The sequence below is a fragment of the Suricata suricatta genome, chromosome 5, assembly GCF_006229205.1.
Source record: "Suricata suricatta isolate VVHF042 chromosome 5, meerkat_22Aug2017_6uvM2_HiC, whole genome shotgun sequence".
NCBI lineage: Eukaryota > Metazoa > Chordata > Mammalia > Carnivora > Herpestidae > Suricata > Suricata suricatta.
In genome coordinates, this window is record NC_043704.1 from 103,825,537 (window position 1) to 103,841,376 (window position 15,840).

The 15,840-nt window shown below is 39.5% G+C and overlaps 1 protein-coding gene across 1 annotated transcript in view; it reads right to left on the reverse strand.

Annotated features, from left to right (window-relative positions):
• Positions 1-15,840, reverse strand: part of LOC115292071 (schwannomin-interacting protein 1) — a 727,630-nt gene that overhangs the window by 640,721 nt on the left and 71,069 nt on the right. The window lies entirely within an intron of this gene.

Here is a 15,840-nt window from a genome sequence, read left to right on the forward strand (position 1 = left end):
TTTTCTACCAGGTAGGAGATAAAGAAATATTACTGAAATCTCCATATGCTGCTTGCAAGCAAATTATTAATTCATTGAAGCTATTGCTGGATTTACCAGACTATGATATAATTATTTGTTTCTATTTCTATCCTTCCTTACTATAATGGAAATTGGGGTTAGGGAAATATTATTCCTATTTGTTCTTTGCACTCCTCTCCCCTAGGCTTAACACAATAACTTGAGCCTTAGTAAGAACTAAGTAATTGTTTGTAAATCAGTTTTCATATAATTCTGGAAAGCGGGTATTATCCCCATGTGACAGGTAAGGAAATCAAGGTTCAAAGAGGTGAGAATCGCACATTTAGTCAATGGCTGATAGACTATTTGACCTAAAGGTTTTTTTGTCTGCTTTTATAAACCTGTGGTGTCCTCTAGTGTGGACACACAGTAACACAGTAGGGGGTCCTAAAGAGCCACATACAACCTCCCTCATACCACAGTGGGATTCCCAAGACAACCCCATTGTGAAGGTCAGGATCTTCAGAGAAGGGGGACTATGGCTTCCAATTGTCAGATTTTGCAGCCTTTTTCAGCTCAGCATTTACTTCACAGCACAAGGCTCCACCAATGCCAATTGTGACCTGATTTCACAGACATCATGACCAAACAGTCTCCAGGAATAGTTCACTTTCTTATGCCAGCGAGACCAATTGGTGACTGTTTTTCTAACCAGATAGTGGGTCTTGGAGACAGGAATAATTTTGTGTCCACCTCATTCACCCCTCTTCCCAGCTGAGGGCTTTGTACCAAAGTGAGCACAGATGGCAAACCTGCAAATTATGCATCTGTGGCTAGGAGGGGTGGTGGGAAAAATCTTAGGCCACAGAATTTGAATCTGAGACTTAGAAGGAGTCTTAAAAATCACTTAGTCTGACCTCTCTTGGTTTTTTATTTGTTTGTAAGTGACTGGACCAAGGTCACTCAAGGTCATGGCCACAGGAAAGGTAGCTCCAGAGGACAGACTCAGGAAACAGCCAGGGTGTGGGTGGAAAAACAGCCAGGACAGCAGGTGGAAGACAGAGAAACAAAGATAGGCTGGCCATCACAGTAGGGGAAGGTTTTGAGAGAACACAAGTGGGTGGCTACAGCAATTCTGAAGACAGAACCAAGCCAATTGGACCAAAATAGAAGGCATAGGCCAAGTAGGCTGGATCCAGGACACATGACAAGACACCCTCAACCCAAAACACAAAGTGGACTGGCATTCAGGGAGGACACAGACAGAGGATGGGTGTGGGTTTCCCACACCACTAGGCTAAGATTATTGTTTTCAGGAAAGGGACTCTGCTCTTTGCCCAGGATTTGAGTAAATGTCCTAGTGGAAGAGAGGTTCTGGTCGTTAAAAAGAGCAGGGCTCTGGGGGTGTCTGCCACCCAATTTGGTGTGTGAGAGGAAGAAAATGGAAGACAATACAGGAACTAAAACCCTGGCATCAATTCCACTCCCTACCATCTTCTCATAGAGCTCCCCCACCACTTCACTGCCTCATTTCAAAAGGCCTGACAGAGGAGGTGCCCAGGTAACTCAGTCAGTTGGGCATCTGACTCCTGATTTCAGCTCAGGTCATGATCCCAGGGTCATGGGATCAAGCCCCATGTCAGGCTCCACACTGTGTGTGGGACCCACTTAAGTCTCCCTCCCTTCCTCTCTCTCTCTCTCCCTCTGGCCCTTTCTCCCATCCCCTCTCAAATAAAAAAAAAAAAGTAAAGAAAAGGCCTTAACAGAGTGAGCACATCTCAGAGTAGGGGATGGAATATTCCTCTACAAGTAGAACTACAAAAGCACCAGGGTAGTTGTTTGACATATGAAGTAAGTCTCTCTGAGAACTGAGCAGGAAGGAAGGAGAGGAAGGTACCTTAACGATGGCTAGAGTGTGCTTATAAGGAGGCATCAGAAATAAAACCTGAGGGTGGGTCTGCCTAATAGACTCAATCATTCCACACTTGCTTCTTCAACCAATGTTCACTGCATAGTTACGGTGTGCTGGGCACTGTACTAGGATACGGAGAGCACAGAGATGAGTAAGAAGCGGTTCCTTACCCTCAACATACAGAAGCACAGCACGTATGTGTCTGTGTGTGTGTGCAAGCGCATAGCAAGAGCAATGCAATAGATGCACAAGTGTCCAGCACATATCCCCGTGGTTCTCCCTGCTCCAGCACATGTCCATGCATTCTACTGAATGCATCTACAATTCCCTACCCGTCTTCTTTCACAGCCTGGCACAGGCCAGAACTGACAAGGATTCAGTTCCTCCAGGAGCAGGCCTCTGCCCACAGCCAATGGCAGCTGGGAGCAAGAGGATATCACTCAGCTGGCTTCTCCCTATGTGGCCTCACTCTGCACTGGCTCCCAGAGTCCCCCAGCAGGCTCCAGCCTCAGTGGCCCACAGTAAACTGCTTATAATACACCTTCCACTGGCTTCCTTCACTTTCTTCTCACGCACTTTCCTACCAGTACTTCTTGGAATCACTTCCCAAAGTACTACTTGCACTCAAATTGCTGACTCAGAGTATATTTCTGGGGAAATTCTCGACTCCAGGTAATTGGTTACCAGTTCTAGGGGGGAGGAGATGAGCACTAACCTAAGTCTGAAGGATGAGGACATAAGTAATAGTAGAGGGAATCCAGGTATCAGTAGGTAAGACATGCTGGCATGTTAGGCAAATATAGCAAGTGCAAAGAAAAGAGATAAAAACAACCTTGTTGGTGAGTGGAGAACTTCGGGGGCTTTGGAACGGCTGGGGTATTAAGTGAAGGGTGGGGAGAAGTGACAGGAGAAGGAGGAACAGCATCTCCTGCCCTGTGAGACCCCCCTAAAGGGCCTTGTTCTCTCCTGCAAACACAGACTCAAAGCTCAGTGTCAAATGGGGCATAAGAACAATAGGATCAGCAGGATAAATCCCTTCAATTCAATTTATTTAAGAACGCAGTGAATGAGAATAAATGGTAACTCCACTCTCCTGAACAACGCTTACAACAGGATGGTGCCAGGATTTTCGAAAGCCCAGTTAAAACGAACAACACTTTTTCAGGAATATCACATTCTCATAGTTCTCCGTTCTCTCCTCTTTCACCCAGAGAAGTCTTAGAATTAGCCCCCCAAACAGCCTCTTAATGTTTAATGTTTTGCTAATACAACCCCACCTGGAAGCGCCCAAGAGCAATCTGAAACAGAAAAAAAAAAGTTCTATTTTTAACATGCCAGCAAAAAAAGACACTGCCTGTGAAACTGTGCCATAGAAACTGCTCACATCTAATATCTGAAAGAGCTACTGTTGGTATGAATAATTCAAAAACAGCTCCAGACAAATGATCCTGGGATTATATGGAAATAGAAAAAACCTCCGGAGTCTGCCGCTCCTTTTATTAAAGCCTGGTTCACATTGAACACTGTTTTCTCTGGGGTTATTTCTACTACAAATGAGCAGTCAATAAGGCAGAATCTCTCCACGATCACGCTGACACGGGAGCCGGAAGGGAAGTCGTTTTGATCTTCTATTCATTTTTACCTTGTAAATTATTAACTAATGTGGATTGGGTAAAAATTAAAAGTAAGCAAATTAGTCTTCATTTGTTTATTTTAATTATTTAGTGGGCTCACAAGCTTCATTACAAAATATACAGGAGGATGAATCTTCCCCTAAATATTTGTTGTTTGCTGCACAGATCTGACACAATTAAAAACTGCCAGAGGGGACATCTATATACTAAATAAAACAGCATGGCTTTGGTGATCCATATCATATGGTTGCCATTGGGCTCCATTCTGACTTTGTTAATTATAGCGTTGCTGTCAAAATGTGTCAGAGACATCCCAAGGAGTGGGTGTTGTATGTCTGAATGTCCCTGAAAGCTAAATTTTTATAAAACCTTTGATATGACCCATCTTAAATAAAAGCACTTGTAAGAAAAATCCCTCTTTTATAATCACATTTTGGCTCACAATGTGTTAATAAAGCTATTAGGTAGAGGTGATTTTGTAATGTCAAAAAAAATGACTTTGATGGGAAGAGAGTCCTTGATGAAAAATCTCACTACCATTAGGAGAAGACACTGCCTCTAAGAAGTAAATAGGTCTTCTCAGTTTCAGTGTATTTAAGTTAATGGATCACTTTGTACTAGAAAGATTTCAGTATTAGGAGCTATCAGATCAAATGAGTCTGGATATTCAAGCTTACGTCTTACAGATTCTCTCAAGGATATCCCAAATGAAGTTTTCAGTTTGTACATAAAATAAAGATACTGAGAACAGACACCAGGGGATCATATCAGATATATCCAGTTATTACTCATGTCACCTAACAAGTTTGCTTATTTAATACATGATCTCTCAAAATAGTCAACACGTAACATAATCATGTGGGGAAACTGGAGCAAAGGGACAGTAAGGTTAGAAAATAAAAAGAGAAATAGGAAGGAGGTCATGAGATCTTGTACAAGGCCTCAAAATTGGCTCTGAGCTTCCTAGCAGCCAAAGTAAAGAGGAAATATTAGTTTTAAGAGCAAACATCCATTTTAAGAGGAAACATTCATTTTAAAATTAGTTCTAAAAGTCACAGAACCCATGAGAAAAAATAACAGTAAATGAAGAATAAAGGAAATATAACAGTGTAGCCAAGTAATCTAAACTTCCCAAAGTCAGATGCTATTCAACGTAGTTCAACAAATGAACATACCAAAATATGGAGAATACTATAAATTAATGGTTCTCAAACTATAGCTTGTAAGTACCTGAACACCTGGAAAACTTGGAGAAGCACTACTGTCGGGTCCCACCTCAAGAGATCCTGATTTAGGAGGTTTGGACGGGACCAAAAATGTGTGTTTTGACCAAGTTCCCAGGTGCTGTGGATGCTGCTGGCTCAGAGGCCACACTCTGGGAACCACTGGAATAAACGGATTTGCAATTTTACAGTTCTTTCACTATAGTTAGCATACTTAGAGACTTTATACCATGCCCCTTCTAAGTTTTAGAGAGAGATACAGTTTGTTAAAATTGTGTAGACAAGAATTCATATATTGGTTATGTTGGAATAAGCCAAGACACTTGAAAAAAATCCAATCACAGTAATTATTTCATAACATCAATTCTTACACTGCCCCCCTCTCCTTAATATCCCACCCCCAATCTAACCAATCTAACTTTTCTGAAGGAAAAGTTGCAGAAGACTAACTGAGATTTGTGTCAGGTCACTAACTCTGTTTGTATGACGTTTCAGGACCTAGGTCAAGCTCAGTCCCCTAACAAAAGCATAAAGTTCTGAGAAAGAGATCAGAGAAAGTCAATGAAATTGAGACTTGTTACTCAGAGGGCTTGGATTTTCTGACCTAATGTGAGAACATAACCTATTATTCTGTCTCAAGGTGCCACAAAGAAGGGGAGAAGCAAAGGTAGCAGATGCAATGTAGAGTGCAGGGCTTCGGCTGAGCACATGCTTTACATCCTGCTGCAAATGATAGCCCTTATGCCATAATGAATATTTTAAGCAAGATCCAAATTCCAGAAGCAAATAAATAAATAATGCCCCTTACCACTAAACAAGTGCTCTGTCCATTCTCTCATTCTTAAATTAAAAAGAGTTCAAATGGAACCTGATTTTACTATGAACACTTAACTCCAGCAAAAATGAGCACAAATTCTACATTGACATATTAAAGGGAAATTACACAAACTTGAACAATGAATAGAATTTTCTCAAGGCTCAATCTCGGCATTGAATGAGGAATGTTACTTAATTCACAGATGCGGAAAACTCTGTGTGCAAAAACAGGGATATAGTCTTTGTTCATTTATTTTATTTAATCTTTTAACGTATACTTATTTTTGATAGAGAGAGAGGGAGAGAGAGAGAACACGAGCAGTGGAGGGGCAGAGAGAGAAGGAGACACAGAATCTAAAGCAGGCTCCAGGCTCTGGACGGTCGGCACAGAGCCCACACAAAGCTCAAACCCTCAAACCTTGAGATCATGACCTGAGCTGAAGTTGGATGTTCAACCGACTGAGCCACCCAGGGACCCATGTTCATTTATTTTAATAACTGACATTTGTTTTAATTATTTATGATAATTCTTCAAAATGTATTTTTAATAATAGTGAAGTCTTAGGAAGCTGAGCCCACCTGACAACCCTTGACTATTTAATCTTGGCTGAAAGATGTGTTGGAATCACAAAGTTCTTAGGGAGAATTACACAGCTTATGAATTAATGAAGTAAGAATTAACATATTTCTTTTACATCTCAGGCTTTTATTTATACAGCTGAAAATATATTTTAAACCACTATCTCCCTTTCTGATTCTAATATTATGCTGTTATGAGCTACTTGGCTAAGAGGTTGTTTTGTCCTGACATGAGAAATCTAAAGTTCCAGGAGGTTAAAGGATTTTACCAAGGTTATACACAGTGTGCGTGTCAGAGCCAGGTTTGAAACCTGTATGTAAGTACTCTTGACTCTCACTCCTCACTGTAGCACCAATCTGTGGGAGCAGGGTTGGAAGGCTGTATTATAAAGAGTAGAACTCACCTCTCTTCATTCTTTCATATGACTGAAAAAATTTTTTAATGTTTTATTTCATTTTTTGAGAGAGTGCAAGCAGGGGAGGGGCAGAGAGAAAGGGAGAGAGGATCTGAAGCAGGCTCTGTGCTGACAGCAGCACCCAATGTGGGGCTTGAATTCACAAACCACAAGATCATGATCTGAGCCAAAGTTGGCTACTTGACAGACTGAGCCACCAAGGCACCACATACGACTGAAATCTAAAGCCTCAAGAGTCACAAAAGGCAAGGAGGCCCTGTTTCACCTGGTGTGAAAAAAGTGGTTGTACCCTGCTTGGTATTTTATTCTATCACATTTATATTGCCTCCTCCTTTTTTTCACATTCTGATTTTGAGCAGCCATAAATGTTTATGTCCAAAGCCTTCCCAACATCACCTACACCCAAACTGAGGCATCTATTTGCCATACCACTAAGCTATGTCAAGATGAACTTCTGCCTTCCAAAGGCCAATAATGTAAATGAAAAGTGAAGATCATTTCTACAAATGGCATCAATCTCCAAGGCTGTAAGTGGCCAATGTAATCAACTCTTTTTAATCACAATCACATGCATTTCTCACATTTTTCTTCTATCCTACCTCCATGCATCTATCAATATCCTTCTTGCCCTTATTTTTCTCCCAAACATCTCCTTCATCTAGCCTTCCTGGACACAGAAACAGATATTCAATGGCTCTGATGCTTATACAACCTATATCAACCTGTAGGTTGTGTTAGGTGTAGTTAATGCCTAATAAGCATATGTAGAATTTATTGATTTATTGAATTTACTAAAATATCTGGAGACTGGTATGAAGGATCAATAGATATTTGTTGAATGAAAGAATGGATGGACATTTGGAGAAATGAATAAATGAATAAATGCATAAAAATGAATTGATATATCTATTTTTTTCTCCAGGCAAGTCTTTTTCTTATCATTTCAAAAAATATGTTTAGGGGCACCTGGGTGGCTCAGTCGGTTAGGCGTCCGGCTTCAGCTCAGGTCATGATCGCACGTTAGTGTGTTCAAGCCCCGCGTCAAGCTCTGTGCTGACAGCTCAGAGCCTGGAGCCTGCTTCAGATTCTGTGTCTCCCTCTCTCTCTGCCCCTCCCCACTCATGCTCTGCCTCTCTCTGTCTCAAAAATAAATAAAACACTAAAAAAAAAAATTAAAAAAAAATATGTTTAATAAAGCATAACCTTGAGAACTATTTCAAGAATCAAAATGTTCCTTGTCACAAAAATTTCTTTTACAATTTATATTCACTGTCCTGTTCCTAGAAAGGAAAAAAAATCTCTGGGGAATTTTAAGTCTGAGGACATGTTTTGCTACCCATGTAACAAAATCACTGCTTATTCTCAAATGCAAATGGCTTGTGTGTGATCACTGTGGATGAATTAATAGTAAATTTTGAAGATGACTCTACCCTTAAGTAGATGAACCATAAATGCCCTCCTCAGCCTTGCATGCCTTTCCCTCAGTCTGACCAACTTCTCCATCACTCTCTTCAAAACATTCATTTCCCTTCTTCATTTTCTATCTATACTGGTAGGGAATCACCATAGCAACAATCTGAAAAAATCAATTCAGCTACTATTTTCCAGATGTTACAGACTTGTTCAGAGGTCAGATTTCAAAGAAAGTAAAAGACTGAAGATCTTGACAGATGAAGGAAGCAGAATTTTACACTAAACTGAATAACACCAATGAAAGAAACCAGAAGTTTTTCATTGTTTCCAGGTCAGAGTAAGATAGCTGTAAAGAAAGAGAGAGAGAGAGGGAAGGAGGGAGGTGGTGGGAGAATGGAGAAAGAAATGAAGAAAGAAAAAAAGAAAAGAATATGATCAGTAAGATTTCCTTATATGGATGAGCACCTGGGTGGCTCAGTCAGTTAAGCACCTGACTTCAGCTCAGCTCATGATCTCACAGTTCATGAATTCGAGCCCACATTGGGCTCTGGGCTGACAGTTCAGAGCCTGGAGGCTGCTTTGGATTCTGTGTGTCTCTCTCTCTGCCCCTCCCCTGCTAGTGCTTTGTCTGTCTGTCTCTCTGTCTCTCTGTCTCTCTCTCTCTCTCTCTGTTTCAAAAATAAAATAAAAAATAAACATTAAAAAAAAATTTTAAAGACTTCCTTCTTCAGAAACTTTTAATTATCTGGTGGAAACAATTTGAGAAAATTAAAGGAGGATAAACAGGGGTGCCTGCATGGTTCAGTCAGTTGAGCATCTGATTTCAGCTGAGGTGTATACACACACACACACACACACACGTACATGTATATATACATACACACACACACATACATGTGGGAAGCTGCAAAGATTCAACCGATTTGGGCCGCCTCGGGCAAGTAAGTATTGCTCCCTGAGGGGAACTACCTGAATTACAAAGATCGGCCAGGGGAGTGCATTTCCAGATTCAGGAATTGGAAATGGGCAGTCGGGGGAAGCCAGTAGAACAAAAGATCAACCGCATTCGGGCTTACGCAGTGTCAATCGCACCCCTGCCCAGCGTCGCAGACTACAAGTCTGGGCTCTCCTTTAGATGTTGTGTTTGAAATTTCAGTTTCGGTTTCCCCTTTTTCTAATAATCATTTGACCCTGTTTCCTAGCAACCAACCTGGGTCAGTTTCCCCGCCGTGATTCCTATACAGGTGTGGGTGATTTCTTAATAAACTGGGGCTTGATCAGAAACGCTTGTCTTGCCTCCGCTCTCTGTGCCTCCTGCCCCCCTATTCTCTCTCCCTCCCTCAAGAACCTGCTACTGGATTTACCACGCCTGGGGCAGAAAGGGACATATACATATACATATACATAAATTATAGAAATATATATCAAAGGCTCATATACAACAATTATAGTACCCCCTAACACTGCATGTCTGTAACATAAGAAATCAGTTTTAATAATCAAAATATTAAGACTATTCAAAGACTCAGTGGGGGGGCACCTGGGTAGCTCCGTTGGTTAAGCATCCGACTTCAGCGCAGGTTGTGATCTCAAGGTTCGTGGGTTCGAGCCCCGCATCAGGCTCTGTGCTGACAGCTCAGAGCCTGGAGCCTGCTTCAGATTCTGTGTCTCCCTCTCTCTCTCTGACCCTCCCCTGCTCAAGCTGTCTCTCTTTCTCTCTCTCAAAAATAAATAAAACATTAAAAATTTTTAAAAAGACTCAATGGGATATAAGAAAACCAGTATTACAGATTTGGGGCCATCATTTGGCACTATATTCTAAAAATAAGAAGTCCTGTCTCCTCAGTGGATGGCCTTTAGGTGACAGCTTCCTTCTTAGCACCTACCATCATCAATATCTAAACAATACAGTCCTCACACTGATGGTCCTTAGGGCCCTGGATATCTACTGAAAGAACACAAGATTCCATGTTCTCCTGGAGTGCCAACAACAAGCAGTTGTCACCTCTGAGCAATCCTCAGGAACCCTTAGGAAATTAGACTGAATCATGATCAGTTCAACTGAAAGTCATAGGCTTTTGACTAAGACTATGAATTAAAAAACCAAAATTGAATCAAGTATTAATCCTCCATTTCAAGGAACTGTGACAATGTTGTTCAAATGGAGGAAACAATAATGTAGTCAGACTCTATAGAGGTCTGCAGTTGGTAAGCACTGCAAAATGCAAGGTAAGTGATTATTCCATACCTCAAGGTACTGAAACCAACTGAAGAACAAACATGTAAAGGACACTAATCCTTTATATGTTTTAGAAATAACAACTGATTAAATTGTACACACTCAGAGTAATCAAAGAGCAATGAGACATGTTTTAATAGTCATCATAAACAATCTATTCTATGAAAAGTAGACACATTCATGACTTAATATAATTAAAGCCTGAGTGTATGGGATGTCTTTAAGGACTTCTAGCAGGGTCTATCATAGGGAAAAAAATGCCAAGAATTTCCAGCAAACCATAAGGAACTTTGAAGAGAAAGGAAGGATTCTCTCTTACAGGTTTGAAATGGAGCATAGCACTACCAACACCTTGATTTCAGACTTGTAGCTTTCAGAACTGTGAGAAAATAAATTTCTGTTGTTTTAAGCCACTCAATTTGTGCTATTTTGTTATAGCAATCTTGAGGAACTGATATAGATAGGCACCATAATTCTCTTTTTACAGATGAGAAAACTGAGGCACAGGGCAGTAGATAACTGTTAGTGTGTGGCAGAGGCAACAGAAAAACTCAAATACTTTCCTGGAGTATTTTCTGGAGCCTCCACTTGGAACTCCTATATATTCCTGCCCCTGTATTGAACCCTTTCTTTCACATTTCATGCTTTGTTCTTAGATGTCTCTATGGAAACAACCTAATGATTTAACATTATGGACATGTGCCAGAAACTTTAAAGTATAGTACTATTCAGAAATCTAAAGAGGCCAGAGGTCTGTAACAAGCCCAGCATGTGACCCACAGACCTTTGCACACAATCTATATAGCAGTCCATCCACATCTGTCCGTTTCCAGGCCTTCCTTTCTACTCCTGGGGTTGCTGGTCAATGGGAGAGTCACTAGACTGGGAGTCAGAATATATTTTTTGTTACCCTTTTAAAACTTTGTGAAACTATTCTGTATAATACCATAACAATAGATGAATGTCATTGTACATTTGTCAAAATCTACAGAATGTACAACACCAAGTGTAATGTAAACCCAGGACTCTGGGTGATAATGACATGTCAACGTAGGCTCATCAACTGTAACAAAAGGACCACTCTGTGGGGGATGTTCATACAGAATGAGGCTGTGTGTGTGTGTGTGTGTGTGTGTGTGTGTGTGTGTGTGCAGGCCGGGGCAGGGGAAACTATACCCTCTGTTCGATTTTGTTGTGAACCTACAACTGCCTAAAAAAGAAAGTTTATTTACAAAATGTTTAACTCTATCTATAGCTTGGTTTTGGATCTTTGCCCCGCTCATCACTGTATGTGAAACTTTTAAGCAGCAGGTGTTTGATATGATATAACTTCATTAGTAAAATGGCCCTAATATGGCATTTTAAATCTAATCCTCACATGATCTGTGATACAGATAAAGGAAAGTACTGAGTGCAAGGCCAAGAAGAGACTGTAAGTCCTCAATAAATATTTTTTCAAGGCCCACCTATTCGGCAATTGCTTCAAGTAGGGGTAAGTGCGTGAGGAGGATCTTTTTGTTGAGTTGCCTCTCTATGGGTGTTCCTGTCCACTGCTGCCAGGCTCCTGGGATTCTTAGCAAGTCCATCAGGCATTTCTCCTACTTGTCTCTGCAGTAATTGCTCCAACAGTTGCCAACCTGTTATCCCCTGCTACGGAGCAGGATGTGTGAGCCAAGCAGGACTCTGGAAAGTAGACTTTAGCCTTCAGGGAAGAATGGTGGAACCAGACCTTAGGAAGGGGATCATTTATCAGGCTGATAGTAGAGATATGTGTAAATAATACCAAGAAAGAGGAAACTTCATGACACAGGTGTGAGAATTTGGGATGCATCCAAGTCACAGTCTCACAGTAAAAGAGCTAGCAATATGCTATACATAAAATGTATTTTTCCAACTAAACTAGTTTCAAATATAGTTCAATAAGAATCAATTACATGCAAAAAATAGCTAATTGATTTATTTTTTAATTGTTCCTTCAGGGCCAAAGTGTTGACAGAACTTAGGATTCACTTTTTCATCAATATGCCAATGCCGGTATACAGATATAAATATGAATGTTAAATAAAATCCAACATGCTTACAAAGCAGAGCTCAAGGAAGAAAAAACATGTTCCTTGATTTCATGTCCTTTCTTTATTTAGGAAAACCTATTTTGTATATAAAGATATGAATGCAAACATATAGATTTACTTAAATGTGAGGTGTCTTAAGTAAATAAAAGCATTGTTTCAAGGCATTAGAGAAAAGATAATTGTTTGATTCTAAGCCAAGTGACAAACAGATTCTAGGTCTTATTTTCACTTTCTTGCTCTTGAAAGCAAACAACTGCTCTTCATGTAAGAATCAATAGCTGTTTTATGAATAAATTCCCAAATTATGTCTTATTAAAGAGTACTACCACTAAATATGTATACTAAATCAAACATGAACTATCAGGTCTATAGTATCAATCTCAAATATAAAGAAGATAGTCTCACCTAAAAGCACTGGTATATACCCACCAGGTAAACTTAGATTCTATTTGTGAAGGAATATAACATGAACATAAACATACCCAATCATATAAGGCACACATACAACTTTGACATGGGCCTATGCTAATGACCAACTTCTCACTCAAGTATTGGTTTAGACTCAGGCCAGTACCATATCCCAGTTACCTAATTTGCTGTTAAACTCAATACTGGTAGGTCTAAGCATACACAGAATATTCAAAACAAGGTTTTAATTTGGAAGAAATATAGGTAAAGCACAAAATATTTTGAGCTATATGAACAAAGGCTTGAATTCTGATTTTGCTGGGATTAACTGTGAACACTTGGGTAAATCAGGTACTTTTTATTTTTTTAACGTTTTATTTACTTTTTGAGAGAGAGAGAGAGAGAGAGAGACAGTGTGAGCAGGGGAGGGTCAGAGAGAGAGGGAGACACAGAATCCGAAGCAGGCCCCAGGCTCTGAGCTAGCTGTCAGCACAGAGCTTGATGCGGGGCTCAAACCCACGAACTGTGAGATCATGACCTGAGCTGAAGCTGGATGCCTAACCAAATGAGCCACCTACGTGCCCTAATCGGGTATTTTTTCTAAATTCCACGAGTTTTCACCTTTGAAAAACAAACAAACATAGTAACATTGGCTTCAAAGTGCTATTATGAGGATGAAACTCTTTATGAGGCGGGTAGAATGCCTGGCAGACTTCTGGGAACATGCAGCAGGCCCATACCTCCTAGCCTACCTCCAGCTAATGGCATTCCCATAAAAATATTCACATTAATTCTCTGACCACAGAAAGAGGCAGGAAAATCCAGATTCTGAATCCTTGTGAAGAAACTGGGCCTCGTGCTGCCTGTTGTGTCTGTGGGACATGACAAGTCGCAGCATCTCAGGCCTTGGTCTCTTTATGTGTAAACTAAGGACTATAATTATATGTACTTTCCACAACTGTGATGAAAATATTGAATGAGTGCTGTTTATGACGTTAATCTCCAAATTTCAAAGTACTTTACTCTAAAAATATTGTCAATTTTGGTGTATATATAAAGACAAAAGGGAGATACATAGAAATACCAGAATGATAAAATTCTGTGCCCATCTGTTTTGCTTTTAAAGTTTGCCTTTAAGAAGTATTATTAAGGTTAACACCTGATCTTAGCCAAAAGACTGGGAAGTAATATCGTTAAGGTTAAGAAAACTTTGTTGTTGTTTTAAATTTTTTTAACATTTATTTATTTTTTTTCCAGAGTATATGTATATTTATTAGTTTATAAATTATACAATTATTACAGTATAGAATATTTAATAATTTCAATTAAAAAAATAGAAATTAAGCAAGGAAATTAAGCTAAAGAATTATATTTTATAATATAACTTTATGATTATATTAATTTTAATATTAATGGTACCACTATTAGACTCAATTTGATGAAACACATATTATTACATTTGCAAATATCAGTTTACTTATGTGATAAACTATTGAAAGTCTTATTCCAAGCCTATTTGATCTTGGTACTTAGCTAGAAGGATCATCATAGTTCAAAACTGATGACTTACAGTGCATGCTGATCACATCAAAACAAGTGAAAATCAAAATAAGATAAAAACAGAGAGGAAGAAAAACCGTAAGAGACTTTTAAGTACAGGGAATAAATGGAGGTTGCTAAAGAGGTGTTGGGTGGGGGATGGGCTAAGTGGGTGATGGGCATTAAGGAGGGCACTTGTTGGGATGAGCACTGGCTGTTACATGCAAGTGATGAATCACTAAATTCTACTCCTGAAACCATTATTACACTATATGTAGACTAACTTGGATTTAAATAAAAAATTTTTAGAAAGGAAAAAAAATCAAATTGAAAAAAAAGTGAAAATCACAATAATTATTCTTCTATTTGAATTTGTTTTTGATATTGAGTTACTACATTTCTGTATCCTCTAATGTTAATCTGCTGCCTAAACTTTTATTTTTATACTAATATTTTTTAAAGTGCACAGAAAGTCTTTATTTAGAATATTTTATTTTTATTTTTTTTCTTTTTTTTATTATTTTTATAAAGTTTCATATTTTTTAACATATGCAATTATTTTCCATCCTTTACAATACAGTAGTTGCAATGACACTCAGAAGTTGGTGTTTTGATTTTTTACTTTGCTTTTCTGTTTTGAGTGTCATTGCAACATTTATTTATTTTTGAGAGACCGAGAGAGACAGAGCACAAGCTGGGAAGGGGCAGAGAGAGAGAGGGAGACACAGAATCCGAAGCAGGCTCCAGGCCGTTGTCATATTTGTCAGCATGGAGGCCTGACGCGGGGCTCAAACTCATGAACCTAGAGATCATGACCTGAGCCAAGTTGCACTCTTAATCAACTGAGCCACCCAGGTGCCCCAAAACTCTGTTGTTTTTTTAAAAAGAGATTCATTATACTTTTTACATTGAAAACATCAGAGATAAAAAAAAAAAGTAGACTCACTAAAGCAGAGTCATTTTTTTTTTAATGTTTTTAAATTTATTTTTGAGAGACAGAGAGAGGCAGTGTGAGCAGGGGAGGGTCAGAGAAAGAGGGAGACAAAGAATCTGAAGCAGCCTCCAGTCTCTGAGCTAGCTGTCAGCACAGAGCCCGACACGGGGCTCAAACCCACAAACTGTGAGATCATGACCTGAGCTGAAGCTGGACACTTAACCAACTGAGCCACCCAGGTGCCCTAAGCAGAGTCATTTCTTATTGATGTTACAATCATATCATTTATAAAATAGGAACCAATATGCTCACAACTTACTCCAAAGAGATTAGGTATGTGGTCTGAAACTTAAAATGAAAAGGTCTGAATGTTGTGTCCACCCAAAATTTTGAAACCTAGCCCTGAATATGATGGTATTAAAAGGTGAGGTCCTTGGGAGGTGATTAGTTTATGAGGATGGTGTCCTCATAAATGGGATTAGTGCCCTTAAAAGAGGTCTGACAGAACTCCCTTGCCCCTTCTGCCATGGGAGTACAGAAGGAAGGCAGCCATCAATAAAGAAGTAAGTCCCCACCAGGCATGGAATCCTCCAGCACCATGATTCTGGACTTCCAAGCCTCCAGAACTGTAAGTAATAAATGTCTGTGCTTGATA